The sequence below is a fragment of the Taudactylus pleione genome, unplaced genomic scaffold, assembly GCF_031769625.1.
Source record: "Taudactylus pleione unplaced genomic scaffold, aTauple2 ptg000129l, whole genome shotgun sequence".
Lineage (NCBI taxonomy): Eukaryota > Metazoa > Chordata > Amphibia > Anura > Myobatrachidae > Taudactylus > Taudactylus pleione.
In genome coordinates, this window is record NW_028284531.1 from 128636 (window position 1) to 145671 (window position 17036).

Here is a 17036-nt window from a genome sequence, read left to right on the forward strand (position 1 = left end):
ATTGAAAGTGGTGGTATTACTGGGGTAGGTGATTGGACTTTCATGTCATTTCTCAAACATATTTGACTTCCAAGGCAGTCTGCACTGCATCAGTTGTACTTTGTACATTATCTCCAGTCTGTAATAGATCATGCTGTGCTGTTTTGGCCACTAGGTGGCAGTGCAAGCTTGAAAACCGCATACCATGTGTTAGGTTTAATAAGTGTGTCTAATTATCTACTTCAAAGCTTTTGTTATCCACAAAAAAATGCTTTTTTTCTGGAAAGCAATTATTATGATCATGTCTCTGGACTCTGCAGATCATTAAACTGTCAAAGAAGCCTATACCTCTTTCCATTACTATTTTTATCTCTCCCTAAAACTGATCACTCCCAGCATCCCCACACTACAACCATTGCTCCATTTCAACTTTTTTCTTTCCAGTTTTTATTTTAGAGTAAAAGTACATTTGGGATTTCCAATAGCACCCTCTCCGTGTATAGTTCTGCGTAAAAGGTCAGTACTATCTGAATAAAGCTTTGTATTAATATGGATGTTTTATTTCTGTCAAACCACCATGTAGTCTACATCATGCAGCCACTACTAATAAAATAGCCCTACACCTCTGTAAGGGTAAGACTAGATAAGTACAATGCCCACTTCCCTTTAAAAAAAAAAAAGCCTGAATATTTAAGTAATTAAAAATTAAAACTGCAGGACTTACTTAATTAAAACCAGTACTCACATCATCTTAGGGCCCTGATGCCTGTTCCAATCATACTTTAAACTGGACCTCTAGCATCTTTTACGCTTAAGGACCCAGATGCTCCCCGCTGTACTGTAACGGCAAACTGTACACTGCTCCGCTTCCTTGTGACGCTGTCCTCAGCATCGCCTCCTGTCAGTTTCCTTAGCTCCGCCTCCCTGCTGTCACTGTGTGTGTGCACGGTCAGGGAGGGGAACGTTGAGGACGGCAGCTCAAGTGTGTGCAGATGAGTACGCCGCGTGGGATCCATCCTCAGAAGCCAGCTCAAAGTTTAAGCTGCCACTGTATTCTGCCTTCATGCCCTAGCACTGGGGACCCGATTCACTATCCCAGTGCTGAAGATGTGTGTGTGTGTTCCTGCTGGGTGCTGAGCTGCCACGGAGAACCCACTGCCTGCCTTGAGAAGGGGAGGAGAAGCAGCCAACCTCAGGCAGCGCTGATCAAAGGAGTGCCCTGCTTGGTGCCGAGCCGCAAACGGAGAGCGTTGTGGATGGGAAGGAGGAGATGCAGCCGGTCTCTGTCAGCAAAGGGAGACTGAGAGGTAGTGTGAGCACTGTGAGGTGCAGGGAGTAGGATAGGGAAGCAGGTAGGGTGAGGCGCAGGGGGTGGGGGGGAAGCAGGTAGTGTGAGGCGCAGGGGGTGGGGGGGAAGCAGGTAGTGTAAAGCGCAGGGGATGGGGGGGAAGCATGTAGTGTAAAGCGCAGGGGGTCGCGGGGAAGCAGGTAGTGTGAGGCGCAGGGGGTGGGGGGGTAAGCAGGTAGTGTAAAGTGCAGGGGGTGGGGGGGAAGCAGGTAGTGTAAAGCGCAGGGGGTGGGGGGGAGCAGGTAGTGTAAAGCGCAGGGGGTGGGGGGAAGCAGGTAGTGTAAAGCGCAGGGGGTGGGGGGGAGCAGGTAGTGTAAAGCGCTGGGGGTGGGGGGGAAGCAGGTAGTGTAAAGCGCAGGGGGTGGGGGGGAAGCAGGTAGTGTAAAGCGCAGGGAGTGGGGGGGGAAACAGGTAGTGTAAAGCACAGGGGGTCAGGGGGAAGCAGGTAGTGTGAGGCACAGGGGGTGTGGGGGGAAGCAGGTAGTGTAAAGCGCAGGGGGTGGGGGGGAAGCAGGTAGTGTAAAGCGCAGGGGGTGGGGGGGAAGCAGGTAGTGTAAAGCGCAGGGGGTGGGGGGGGGAAGCAGGTAGTGTAAAGCGCAGGGGGTGGGGGGGAAGCAGGTAGTGTAAAGCGCAGGGGGTGGGGGGAAGCAGGTAGTGTAAAGCAAAGGGGGTGGGGGGAAGCAGGCAGTGTGAGGTGTGGGGGTTGGGTGAGAGAAGCAGGTAGTATGAGGCACAGGGGTTTGGGGGGAAGCAAGTAGTGTGAGGTGCAGAGGGTGGGGGGGAAGCAGGAAGTATGAGGTACAGGGGTTTGGGGGGAAGCAAGTAATGTGAGGTGGAGGGGGTGTGGAATAATGTGTAAGGGGCATTACTATAAGGAGGAAAAATACTGTAAACTGTCTAGGGGGGGTGGTGGCACATTTTTTACTTTTGCACTGGGAGCCAAATTGCGTATAAACGTCCCTGTAATTATTTTACCAAAATCCCATGTGGGGGAGAATGGGGGGGGGGGGGGCGGGGGAGTCTGAAACTTTTTTGGCAGGGGGGAACAAAATTTATAGTTACGCCACTGGACAGGTGTGGGCTATTCCCTCGTTATTTCATTATCAATTACGCAGGTAAAAGGTCTGGAGTTGATTCTAGGTGTGACATTTGCATTTGGAATCAGTTGCTGTCGACTCTCAATATGAGATCCAAAGAGCTGTCACTATCAGTGAAACAAGCCATCATTAGGCTGAAAAATCAAAACAAACCCATCAGAGAGATAGCAAAAACATTAGGTGTGGCCAAATCAACTGTTTGGAACATTCTTAAAAAGAAAGAACGCAACGGAGAGCTCAGCAACACCAAAAGACCCGGAAGACCACGGAAAACAACTGTGGTGGATGACAGAAGAATTATTTCCCTGGTGAAGAAAAACCCCTTCACAATAGTTGGCCAAATCAAGAACACTCTCCAGGAGGTAGGTGTAAATGTGTCAAAGTCAACAATCAAGAGAAGACTTCACAAGAGTGAATATAGAGGGTTTACCACAAGATGTAAACCACTGGTGAGCCACAAAAACAGGAAGACCAGATTAGAGTTTGCCAAACAACATTACAGTTCTGGAACAAAATCCTATGGACAGATAAGACAAAGATCAACTTGTACCAGAGTGATGGGAAGAGAAGAGTATGGAGAAGGAAAGGAACTGCTCATGATCCAAAACATACCACCTCATCAGTGAAGCATGGTGGTGGTAGTGTCATGGTGTGGGCATGTATTGCTGCCAATGGAACTGGTTCCCTTGTATTTATTGATGATGTGACTGTTGACAAAAGCAGCAGAATGAATTCTGAAGTGTTTTGGGCAATATTATATGCTCATATCCAGTCAAGTGCTTCAGAACTCATTGGATGGCGCTTCACAGTGCAGATGGACAATGACCCGAAGCATACTGCAAAAGCAACCAAAGCGTTTTTTAAGGCTAAAAAGTGGAATGTCATGCAATGGCCAAGTCAATCCCCTGACCTGAATCCGATTGAGCATGCATTTCATTTGATGAAGACAAAACTGAAGGGAAAAAGCCCCAAGAACAAGAGGAACTGAAGACATTTGCAGTAGAGGCCTGGCAGAGCATCACCAGGGATGAAACCCAGCGTCTGGTGAAGTCTATGCGTTCCAGACTTTAGGCTGTAATTGCCTGCAAAGTATTAAAAAGTGAAAGTTAGATTTAGGATTGTTTAGTTTGTCACATTACTTTTGGCACCTTAAAAAGTGGGAGGCACATATAGAAACCGTTGTAATTCCTACACCGTTCACCTGGTTTGGATGTTAGTTCCCTCAAATTAAATCTGAAAGTCTGCAGTTAAAGCACATCTTGTTTGTTTCATTTCAAAGCCATTGTGGTGGTGAATAGAGGCCAAAATATGAAAATTCTGTCAATGTCCCAATATTTATGCACCTGACTGTATGTTCTAATACTTTAAAAGCTTCACACACAAAAAAAATCTGGGATTTGAGTCAATCAGAGAAAAAAAGGTTTATTCTTTAACAGGTAAGACGGTGATCCATCCGTGTAGATGGCTATAGATATGAAATGTGACAGTAAGGAAATCCTCTCTCCTCCTCCCAGCTTTTTATGCAATATTATAGCAGAAATAACCTATTTGTATACAGTACGACTTATTACTAAAACCACAAATTCATGATTTATTTGACAGGAAGTGGAACTATCAGCATTTTATAACCAGGTTACAGTAGACAAACAGAAATGAGGTCTGTCTATAAATGTCCATATTTGACATCGTATATCTGTAAATGTGCATACATTTATATAATAAGCGAGAAAGCATGTCTGTCTGTTTGTCCTTTATGCACAGCCAGAGTTTTGGACCTGGCTCCACCAAATTTGGTATGGTGGTTTTTGCCTAGGTTTGAACTTCGTCAGGGCCACACACTGTCACAGAGACACAACCTAAAAATGGGGACTCTCTTAAATTACACAGTTTCCGGTGCTGGCTCAAGTGGAAATTGACTGTCTACTAAATACCTGTGTGAAAGCTACAAAAGTATCCTTTTAACCTTACAGTCTGAGCAACTGTCAAACTTTATGACTCATGCAAGTTCATATTAAATCCAGGGTTAGTCCTTTTTAAAGTGACTATTTATATTAGTCAGCCCGCCCCTCTGTGTTTGCATGCAAGGGCGTAACTAGAACTTTGGGGACCACATATCAAGATCTTAAAAGGTTCCCATGCCCCCCAAGATAAAAAAAAAAAGAACACATACATTTGCCCCCACACACAGCCCATTCAGGTTATGCCACACAGTTGTACCCCTTATACACATGCCACACAGTGGTAGTGCCCCTTATGCATTATGTCACACAGCATTGCCCCTTATACTACACAGTAATGCCCCTTACACATTATGCCACATAGTAATAGTGCCCCATATAACACATTATTCCACACAAAAATGCCCCTTACACATTATGCCCCTGCCCCCAGTAACTCACCCCCGTGTCCCTCCAGCAGCCTCTCATCTCCCCTTGTGTGCCATTAGCAGCCAGCGCCAGTAGGTGTGGAATTGGTGTCAGGCCACCAGCTAATTATAGCTGGTGCACCAGCAGGCAGCGGCAGACATGGACAGACAGCGCTTGCGCAATTTGAATGTGGCATCGGTCACGAGCCAATTGTAGCTCGCGGATCTGCAGCCAATCAGGAGCCCTCACAGCTTATTGGCTGCCGGTCCTCGAGTTCTCATTGCCTCGTGACCGGCGGCGCTGTCTCTCCATGTCTGCTTGCCGATGCGTCAGCTGTAACCAGCTGATGGGCCGGCACCAAATCAACACCACTGCTACCTGTGTCCCCCTCGGCGGCCCTGACTGGACTGGTCCACCTTGTGTGCATGACTGGGTGCAGGGGAAGCAGCAGGCCACAGAGGCAGCTCAGGCATCATAGCAACCGCACCCCTTCCACCCACAGTAGTCACCCCACAGTTTGCATGCATGTTAGTAAACAATGGGATCCTTTTCAGGATCAAAATAAGGGATAAAACAGAACAGGGGCTATTAGATTGTAATTATATTTAAGTGTTACAATTACAGTTGGGAACATGTAAATCACTTGCTGACAGCGTCACCCCCTACTGAAGCTAGAACAACATTGTGTAGAAAGGTTACCTTGCCTGCTGCTATTCCAGGAAAGGACGGTATGAGACAGTAAATACAGAGACAGCCATAGAAATGTCCTACTAAGACCATTTGGGTCTACAATGCCTGGGAGTAGTACAATTTGGAATCAACAGCAGACTATTTTGAGAGATTAAGGGGGAGATTTATCAAACCTAAGTGGAGAAGTTACCCATAGCAACCAATCAGGTACTAGCTTTTATTTTTGTAATACATTCTATAAAATAATTGTTAGAATCTGATTGGTTTGAAAGGGATGTGTTTGTTAGACACGCAAGGATTGAGAATCCAATTATACAAGTCCCACAAGCTACAGTTACATTTGTGAATGGCCTTTTACTACTTGTCATATTAAAACAATGAATTTGTCATTTAAAACAATTGCTGTAGAATGGTATAAGTGGGGTGTTGATGAAATTAATATGGTTGCTCAGTGCACAAATATGCAGGAAACTAGGAAAGTAGCTATTGAAATGAACCTTGTGGCTTTAACTATGCATAGCTTCTCCACACAAGTAAGAGTACACTGGAGAGGAAGTGTTAAGGATGAGGTAGGGGAAGAGCGCATCATGTGGGCAGATAAACTTTGCCAGAACAAAGGAAGCTATTATTGGAGATTGCTATTTTTGAGGTGAAACAGGTCATCTGAAGGGCAAGTGTCCTTAATGGCAGATCTGATTTGTCCCTCTCCACCGCCTCCACAACAAGAGTACTGTCTAAGTCCTGACAGATGATAAATCTTTACAGCCCAAGAAATCCTAGTGACTTACACAATGTCTGGTAAATCAATTCAATGTCTAATAGATACTGGTGTTTCTAATCTGTCCTAAAGGCATAAGATTTTAACTCTCTCATATCACACAACAGTATTTCAGCGATGGGTGTTTCTAATCAACCCATAGCTCATCCTGTTTCTGCGATGATATGGCCTATACCTGATAAGCACGCTTTTCAGCAACGCTACTTCTATCAGTCTTTTAGGAAAAGATTTGTTGTGCCTGAAGGACGAGATGGACTTACCCACACTACTCCTGGCATGCCTGTAAGTGAACTGCGCATGTGCATATGCCCCTGTGGGGCTTAAAGGATGTCCAAAACAAACCTGGCTAGGTGATGCCCCAGTCTAGCTTGTTGCTGATCTCTGTGCATATCCGAAGCCATGACCCTCGGTGTACCAACCTGCAGGGCAGCAGAGGTGGGGGGTGGAGAGGGTTATGAATTAATGCGGACTCCTCTGCCCATTTTCAGTTCCAACTCCTCTGGGCCCATCTCCACATCCCAATCATCAGACAATGAACAAGCTCAGCCTGCAGTCAGATTGGTCACACTCTTGTCACATGATTTGAAACAAATTAATACCATAAGGGGGACATCACTGTCACCTACATATACTTACAAGCAGTTGTATATGTGATGAAAAGTGCACATTGCAGACCTAACTGTGTTTCCTGACTACTCTATCTTGCTTCCCAGTACTATTGGTATTATTATTGCTCTGTCTGCAAGTGTACCAGATGCATGGATATTTCTAAGACTATGCTTCTACTTAGCCCTATACTACTGGTTTTCCTGCAAGTTTACGAGATCACTGAACATTATAAGACTATGCTTCTGCTTAATCCTTTGTAATTGCTTTGTCCGTAAGTGTACCAGGCATTTGTATAGTATAAGACCACGTTTCTGCTAAACCTCTTAGAATTACATTGTCAACAGGTGGACCAGTTCCTTGGGCTATGTGTAAGCATATTGTCGAAACTGGATTATTGGCTGAGACAAGATCAGTTAAAATTGAATCGCTGCGACACCATCTTGTGACTGGCCACAAGACGCCATTTTGCGAATGGCCGCCTAAGCGCCATTTTAGATAAACTCACACTTTAGTACATGTTGCGATAATACTATTAGCATCATGCGAATGCATCTGTGACCATCTCATGACTTTACGTATTATAAAGGATATATTTCAGAAATGGCTTTACAGTATGTCAAAATTGGATTGCATTAGCTGAACAGAGAAAATGGCCACGTGATAACTAGCTTGTGTAGATAAGCTTCCTGGATAACGTCTGCTCTCACTCCAGGTGGCCCGGCTAGAATACACACCTTACCTTAGCAGACTTCCTGCAATGAAATAACTTCAAAGCCAAGAGTGTTATCTTAGGTCTGGGTCTTGTAGCTGGGCTAATTTGCATTCACACAAGAGTCTGGGAGAATAAAGGGCATTTTCTTTTGAGCCTGGGAAAGGTGGGGGCTGCTGAGAGAAGGGGCATGTGGAACTATAAGGCTCAGCATTCAACATTGCTAGGTGTTCACTTAGTAAGTGAGATTTAAGTGCACCATTCCTCATACACACATTAATACACACAATTGCACTGTTAACTAGTCGCATATTAGCGAATGCATAAGACCTTGTGTGAAAACACTGTTTTATTAGCTTCATGCGCACGCATCTACCCCAAGTTAACTAGCGTCTTTATATCAAACCCTGCATACTCACACATTACATATCCACATAAAAGGTTTAATAAGCTTTAAGGTATAAGATTTAAGTTTGTTCAGTTAGTATAAATGCTGTGAAATAAAGATATTTGATAACTAAGGTTTTATACATGCTAAGAAAGCTGTGTTTGGTTTCGTATTGATGCGTTCTCTTTCAACAGGTGTGGAGATCGCATCATGCATTCTCAACTTATGGACCGCAGAGACTTTAAGCAACAAAATGTATATTATATGAACAACTGTTAGGATGATTGCATAGGGTGGGAGGGCAGAGACCCCCAGTTGTTAGAGGCTGGGATGAGTCTACTTGAACCAGCCTGTTAAACGCTCTGTAACAGATGCTTCCCCTCTGGGAACCAATGATATAAGCAAGAAACTTCTCTATTGTCCTGTATATTCTGGGGGGGTATAAATATGTGTGCTGAAGCACTGGGTTTTTAGTCTTCTTGCTGAATGCTGACTGAGGGGTTTCTTGCTGATGCCTAACATCTGGACCAGAATGCGCTGCGTATGTATACTGTACTTGGGTCTGTATAATTCCTTTGCGCCAAATTGTGTCTGGATCAATAGCGTGTAACTGACTGTACTTTTACCTGAATAATACTTGTGCTTTGGAACCACAGATTCCAGGTCTTAAGTCTTTATTTACTGTATGACTGCATACTCAAATTAGCATCATCCTTAGAGGTTTATAGGTAGGATATTAGAAGGTATAGGCAGGGGTATATAGAGGTTCTGATCCAGTATCATCAATATTTATTCCATTCTGTTGTACAATAGTAATAGTCCATACGTGCTTAACTTGCTGTTAACATGTGCAAATTGTTATTGTATCAAATATACCTGCCAAATTGTACCGCTCTGCCTATAGGTAGGTAAACACTGAGGCAATGTTTTACATGATTTGGCCAAATCATAATGACATATCGTGCAATGTGTATTTGCTCAGTGTGTACCTATCTTAAGTTACTTATGTGCTGCTGTTACTTAACATCTCCAGTTCAATCCCCAAATTTCAGAGTTCTAGCCTTGCAAGCAGGGACGCCGACAGGGGGAGAGTGGGTAGTACTTATCTGGGCGTTGGCTGGTTAGAGGGGCCCAGGTCAGCGAGCATCCCCAATGCTCTGCCCAGTCTCCTCTCACTGGCCGATGTGCCGCTGCAGCTGTGCTGCTATTCAGGCTCAATAGTAAAAGAGAAGTGTCCCCCTTGGGCTTCCCCTCTCTCCCCTGGAGCCACCGCCTGCATTGAGTGCATTCACTGCACAGAGTCATTTCATTTTTTTTTGTGGGAGGGGGTGTGGCCACATCTCCTTGGAATTGGTAACACCTCCCTCCGCCAATACCAGGGTCCATCAAGGCTCTTGAAGGCCCTGCATGCAGGTCCTCCTTAATTGTATATTGCATCACTTACATATTAACTTGACGGTGGACGTCCTTTGGTCAGAAAGGTATTATAGTAAAGAAAACAAGAACTAATATATAGCAGAAAAGTCTCTTAGTCACAAAGCGTAACTAAATGTAAAATCTCTCAGGTATAAAGTATAAAAAATTGCAAAGTCAGAGCAAAAAAAGCAAGTATCATTGTATCAGAACAAACCATGTTGCAGTGATAGTACAAATACATTATTTATTTTTCTATCTATTTATTTATTTTAGTGTACAATTTAAACATAGCAACTCCTAATGCTGGGCATACACGGCCAGATAAAATGCCTGTCAGACCGACAGACATGTTATCTGGCCGGCTGCCAGCCGCAGATGTCGCCGTGTCTTTCACAGTGTATTCGGCAGACATCCGCGCTCTGCTCCCGGGGGAGGAGATATTTCCCTGTTACTTCCATGGGAAGGAACACAGGAAATGTCTGTCTGTCTTCTGTGGCTGGGCATACACTGCCCGATGCGGCCAACAGTTTAAAGGGAAATATAGCATCGGACGGGCATGCTGGACAATGCAGCATGCCCGACCGAGCAATATTTAACCCTCGGTCGTCCCCCCACACGCTACAATTATCGGGCGATCCGCCGATATAAGGCGGATCGCCCCGATAATTGTAGCGTGTATGACCAGCATAAGCAGGCAGAGAAAGCATAAACAGGAGATTCCAAGGTCAAGAAGCTGAGATTAGTGTGGCCTCAAACAGGGAAGATAAATACATGGATGACCAGTATGCCAGATAAAGCTGGAAATCAGGGCCATTGCTACCATTAGGCAGCTGCCTAGGGCGCCGGAGCTGAGGCCAACTGGTACAAAAATAAAGGATGTCTCTGAATAAAATACAGACCCGCAATCTTATACTGCTACTATTACTTGTATATGGGCGACTTACAGAATGGAAAGCATCACAGCCATCCTGTATAACTCCTCTAGTAGCTTTCAGAAAATGTGGTCACCCTGGATAGACCACTTTGGGGAAGACCCCCCTTTGACAATTATCTACTTCCTGACATTGAAATCATAATTCAAATAAGCAGTGCTCCTTATTTTCCTTTTATCCCCCACCCCTCTCCCATTCAGTATACCCCTGGAGATCTGCTTACATGTGCTATTTTCCAATTTTCCCATTAAGATATTGTTTTTTTTCTATTATGTCCAGCAGCGGCTCCTCTCCTCTTGGATGAGGGGGCTTCCTCTGCCCATGCTGCCGCTGCCTACACTGCAAGAGGAGAAGAGGAGATACAGTAGATAGTAGTCCCAGGCAGCTGGGTCTAGGCGCCAGTGCAATGCATCTGGGACAATGCAAAATACCAGCTCCTATGGACTGCATCGGCTGCAGCCCCTATAAGCAGAGTAGGGCTGCCCAGAAGGCCGAGGAGTGACTTCTTACTGGAAGCACTCTCTGCTAATTGCAGCATGGACTGGTATTCCCAGAGGGCAAAAACACCTCCCCTGGGACTGCCTGTTCTCTGAGTGATTGGCAGGTAGCGCTTCCAATTAGAAGCCACTGTCAGTGACAATGTAGCCAGTGCAGTCATGGAATGCAACTGGCTCACCGAGATGACAGATCTTACAGGGGGCTGCAGCCTTGCAGCCCCTAGGTGAACTCTGCTCATGATTACTGTATGTCTATTTTGAGAGGTAGTAGTACTGTACCTGTCTAGCTGATATCATATGAAGTCTTCACTGGATATGTCTCTTCTGTTCATGCATGTAGCATGTTCCATTCAATTAAATTGCACCCTGGGAGTAGACTTGCAGTTTATGCTGCATTATATACCATTAAAAAAGTGGCAGCTATTGTTTGGTCAGGACCATCATCAAGGGGATATGAGGGGTACATACACTCTGACCATCCCATCCATGAACTGCTTCTGACTCACAGGCAAATTAATATGAATCAGAAGCAGTTTGCAGCCAGGAGCATTGCGTGCAGTACCCCTTGTGTACAGAGCCGGGTTACAGAGGACAAGGGGAGCACCACAGTATTGGACCAAAGGGTGGCAGGTAAGCACAATTTTCCTTTAATAAATGATTAGTTTTTTTTCTCACTTCAAAGGAATACTACCCATGAAAATACTGCTATCACCGACGGTAATCTGGCCAGAGTTAAGACTTTCCATTTGCAAGGGGAAGTCTATTTCAGTAACAACACATCGGCAAAACCTGTATATTAATTTTTTAAATTGCTTCACTGATTGATTAAAGCATTTTTTTTGTCTGTAAAGGTTTATTGTTTTAAATAATTGTCATCCTTTTTTTACATTGTAGTGCTCCACGTTACACCTCTTCTTCTACTGTAGGCTGTATTTCCCCTTCTTGCTAGGGACCTGGAAGTGACGTGAGTGAGGGCGGAAGTGCAGTTCCTGCCCATGACAGCCAGCTAAAGAAGTACTTTGTCCCTACTTACACAAGTTTGTTTGTGCACTCGCCATGCTTCGGGCACGGTGGCTCGCTACGCTCGCCACATGGTTATATTCCCCCTCTATGCCAACTTGGATGGCAGGGAATGACGCTGGACGCTGGCTGATGACGTCAGGGTCCTCTCGGTGAAGGGGAATTAGACATTACCCTTCTTCTACTGGTCTGGTAGTTTGGGTGGGAGTGCAAATTTCATTTGTAATGGACCTGACAATTTCTGATGGCAGCCCTGCTTTTGCACTCTCATATATCAGTATAGAATTATCTGCAATCAGAATAGTTGTGTTAGTTAGAATGGCTTTGGATTTTCTGTTGGAAAGCATAGCAGGGACCTGGCACTCATAGGTAAGGAGTGTTGCACCTTTATCCCTGATAATTCTCATGAAATCTTTAATCAAACAAAACACATTATGAAGGTGGATGCCTTATTATACCAGGACTGCTCCTGGAGTCTAATTGTGTGGTTTGTTGCATTATATACAGGTCCAGATCATCTTTATTCACCACTAATGGAAAATGTATATAGCAAACCCTTATACATATATACATTTATGTAAAATAGAGATTATGTTTGCAAAACAGACATCCTAAAATTACTTTAACCCTTAGAAAAGCAATCACAAGCCTAAAACAGAGTGGTCCTGATCCTGAGCCAGACAACATGCTGATGTTGATGGAGAAAAAACATAAATACTCTTAAGGCCGGCACACACTAGACGTAAGAGACGGCCAGCGCTGCCATCAGAAATTTTGGGACCTAGGACTAACAAAGAAGACAGCCACCCCCCCCCCCACCTGCGGTTTCTCCACTATGTACCCACTTTCTCTCACTGTGCACCTGGCTGTGTGTATATAACTAATACAGATGGCCCAGCTCACTCTATCTTACTCTCTTACCTCTACACTCTGCCTCTCCAGCCCTAGCCAGGCATCACTCCCCGCATTCACATGACGTGCTGGCTGCTCAGGGCCGGAATAAGGTCTGTGGGCACCCCTGGGCATCAAACTTGTGGGGGCCTCTATGTAACCGCTATATATATATATATATATATATATATATACACACAGTGTATCTGTGTATATAACTATACACACACACACTCATGTATAGGTGTTTATAGTGTGTATATATATATATATACACAGTACATATAGCCATATATAGTGTATATATAGCCATGTATACTGTATGTGTGTGTGTATATATATATATATATATATATATATATATATACAGGGCCGGACTGGGACTAAAAATAGGCCCTGGCATTTAAAGAGCGCACAGGCCCACCTCGCGTCAGCATCTGTCTCCTGGCATAGACTCCTCCCCTTACTATTCCTGGCTCCTCCCACTTCTTAGTCTATGCTCTTAAAAATATAATTAATATTAGAACAACATACAAGTACACATCATTCTCTGTATTAAAATACATACAACAGCTCATCCTGCAGGGGATTCAAACATGTGCCATTGTCAAACATTTGGTATTGTGTTGGTTCTGTTATTAAGCTGTGTACACACCTATAGCTATATCTGTCCAATCCGTGTAGTGGGACTGAAAATCTGGTAATGTATAGGAGCAAATAACAATAGAAATTTGCTCCCAGAAGCTGGAAAATGGACCAGATATTCCTTCCCACCAGACAGATTCGACAGATATCTATAGGTGTGTCCACAATTAGGTAAAGCTGGCACTACATTGGTGTAGGTCACACACAAAGAAAAAGGAAGGCATTTTCCCAATTGACCAAGCCCTAGTTTAGCAGTTGTAGAATATTAGACAGAAAATTTTTAGGGCAGGGGTGCTGAACACAGAGGACCCATCTGCGCACACCAAAGCAGAGCCGTAACTGCACATTTTTAAAAAAGAGCATTTGTGCAGCCAACCACAGGCAAAGCAGGGAGATCCAGGTGTGGTGGTCTCGGCGTAACCACATAATAGTACTCCCAATTCAAATTATGCCACACAGTAGTGCCTCTTAGTGACATTATTATTATCCTCTCTTTATAAGTTGCTAAAAGTGTTCCGCAGCACCTTACAATGCACATAAACAAATAAGTGAACAAGAAACCAGTGACTTACAGTACAATACAGGACAAGAATATGCTGCATTAGTGATCATATGGCCTGATTCAGAGCCGAACGCTCTTTGAGAGCGCTCGCTCTGAATCAGGGCGTCCCTTTTTATTTTTCAAGACCACCAACAGCTTGTGCGAGCGGCCAGGTGATGGTCACGATGGTCAAGACCATCGCGACCATCGGGCTTGCGACGAGACCCTAGTGGTAGGGTCTCGTGGCCACAAGCCCCAGTGGACTTCCTGCTCTAATAGAGCAGGAAGTCCACCTACTGACATCACGAGTGATGTCAGTAGGGCCGCCCACAAATGGCAGGCGTTCCTGGGACTATTGCAGCACACTGGTAACACCTCCCTCACAGGTGTATCTGTTGTGCTGTGTTGAGCACCCCCTCTCACTTACTGCAGAGTTCTAGGAAGTGGCAGCTGGTCCCCAAACTCCCCAAGTGGTGCCATCGATGACTGTCAGCCGTCGGCTCCAGTACTCCTCGGGAAAGATTCAGATATGTACGCTAACCTGATGGTTAGCGTACATCTCCAATGGTGTGAGGACTGTGCATGTGCAGCCCTCCATCTGCGAGTTTACTTGTAGTGTCTCCCAGCTGCAGCCTGACTGACAGGCTATAGCGCTTGGGAGGCGGAGTAGGGGCGTTCCTGGCAACTGGGACATGTCACCTCTGTTTTCCAGGAGGGACGAGGCCAGGGAGATTTTTGGGCGTCGCAAACTGCCAGGACCAGGCCAGGTTAAGTAAATCTCAGCTTACGAAACCTGACCATAGGGGCAACCATTGCAACCGATGGTTGCTATCAGTGGTGGTTCCAGAGGTGGGTTTGCAGCGCAGCCCAAACTTCAAAAAATGGAGCCAAACCAACTGTCTTTCCAAACATAGCTAATCATCACCTGCCAAGACACGTTGGCAGTAGGTGTGACTCCCCTATTTGAAATTTGGACTGTGCTGCAGCGCCACCTTTGGAGCCGCCAGTGTTCGCAATGGTGATCTGAGGCAGCACAAATGGACGCTGCACTAGGATCTCTCAGGTGCAGAAAGGAGGTGCCCATTACCTACAGACACCTCCTGCTGCATTTCCGGACAGTATTGCACAGCTGCTTCCTTGCGGCTATGTAATACCGTCTGACATCACATGCACACGTGTTACTATGACTATCTCTACCAGGCTTCAGTTTTTTATAAGAAAAATCGAACCAGTGAGTGCTGGACTTGCGCTATATATATATATATATATATATATATATATATATATATATTATATATATATATATATATATATATATATATATATATTAGGGATGTGCAGGCTCGGATAGGCTCGAGTTTGCACGTTGAGTTCGGATTTTTCCCTCCAAAAAAATGGAACTCAGAAAGAGGCCAAACGTTATCTTACAATGTCCGAACTCAACGTGCAAACTCGAACCTATATATATATACACTGTATAAACAATAATACCTAATCTGCAGACTATACTGTAGCAGACACAATATTTACTGTCACTTACCTCATAATAGGTTTGTGCAGTGTCCTCTCTCCTCTTCCTAAGGGACAAGCAGCTGTCACACTGGGTCACATAACTGGGGCTACCTGTGAAACGCTGAATCGGAGTCTTCCTGGTGATTGTGCGGTGCTCCTCCTCACTCAGCTCTCCTCCTTCCTTCGTGGAGCGTGGGTACACTGCACATACTAAGACTAAGCGCACAGCGTGACGTCATCACGTTGCGCGCGTAACTGTGGGGAAAATAGACAGCCGTCAGGGGACATGCAGCTCGGCACAGGAGGCGGAGCTACTAGTCTCAGTCCTCCCGGTCCTGACCAGAAGGGCCATGGCGGAGGCGAAGGTCAATTCAGTGGCCGCACTGTCGCATATAGAGTTGCCAGCTAACAGGCAGATTCCCATTGCCATGGGGCTTGGCTGCGTCATGACGCGACAGCATCATGACGTCAGTACGCTATGACGCGGCCGCTCATTAGTGCAAATTCCTTGCTGAGCATGGCACCGCCCAGGAGGCTGTACTGCCGGGCCGGGTAAGCCTGCGCTCAACCAAACCGGCCCATCTGGCCATCGGCCCTTCTGGCATTTGCCAGAAGTGCCCGATGGCCAGTCCGGCCCTGTATATACACACAGACACACTAAGGGTTACAGTACCTGCCTGTCAGCGCCCTGCACCGCTGAGGTACACCAAGAGGGAACCATGAGGACCTGTGTCAAGTTGACTCAACTCTACTTTATGTTGGAGCCTTGGCTCCCTCTGACTGTCACTGACTGCAGCCACCGAGGAGCTTCCTACAGTCAGAGTCTTGCGAGATGATGATGTCAAATCTCGCGAGACTCTGACTGTAGGAAGCTCCTTGGCGGCTGCTGTTAGGGAACAACTGAGTCGCCGACAAGGACAATAGCGGCGCCGGAGACAGCTAAATGCTGTTAGTAGCAGTGGTGTCTCTGGGCAGTGTGTAGGGGCCCCTTATGTGTGGGGCCCTGGGATGACCGCCCCCTTCGCCCTCCCTATAATCTGGCCCTGTGGCTGCTGCTGTAAGCACGCAAGTCTCATGACATACTTACCTAATTGAAGAGGGCTCCTTCAACTCCCTGGCTGGTTGGTTGTCTGGCGCAGCTCCTCTCTCTTCCAGTGGCACATGTGCCGACTCTAAAATAAAAACTTTATTGAACAAGTGGGTGGGCGGGAGGAATGACGGGCCTCCTTGTTCCCTGTAGATCAATCAGGTGTTGCGCAGGTAGTGGACGCGGCATGCCAGTCGGAGCGGGACCCTCTTTCACTTAAGGGGGTAGTAGCGGGCGGTAGTAGCGGGTGGTAGGAGCTGACGGGTCCCCTCCTTTCTGACAAGTGTCCAGGGTCGGGACTATAATCCTACAAATCCCCCCCTGATGGCGGTCCTGGCGAAGGCACTCGGCCATGGGGGGCCATGCTGCATTCAGCAACTTGGCCCTCGCTAACGATGTCACTGACAACGCTGGGTACACACTAGACATATCGTTACAGTGCATGTGTTACACTGAGGGGTCAATCCAAGTAGGTGCGAATTGCGAGTAGTGAGTTTGTTTCATGAAACTCGCAGAATTCTCTAATCCAAT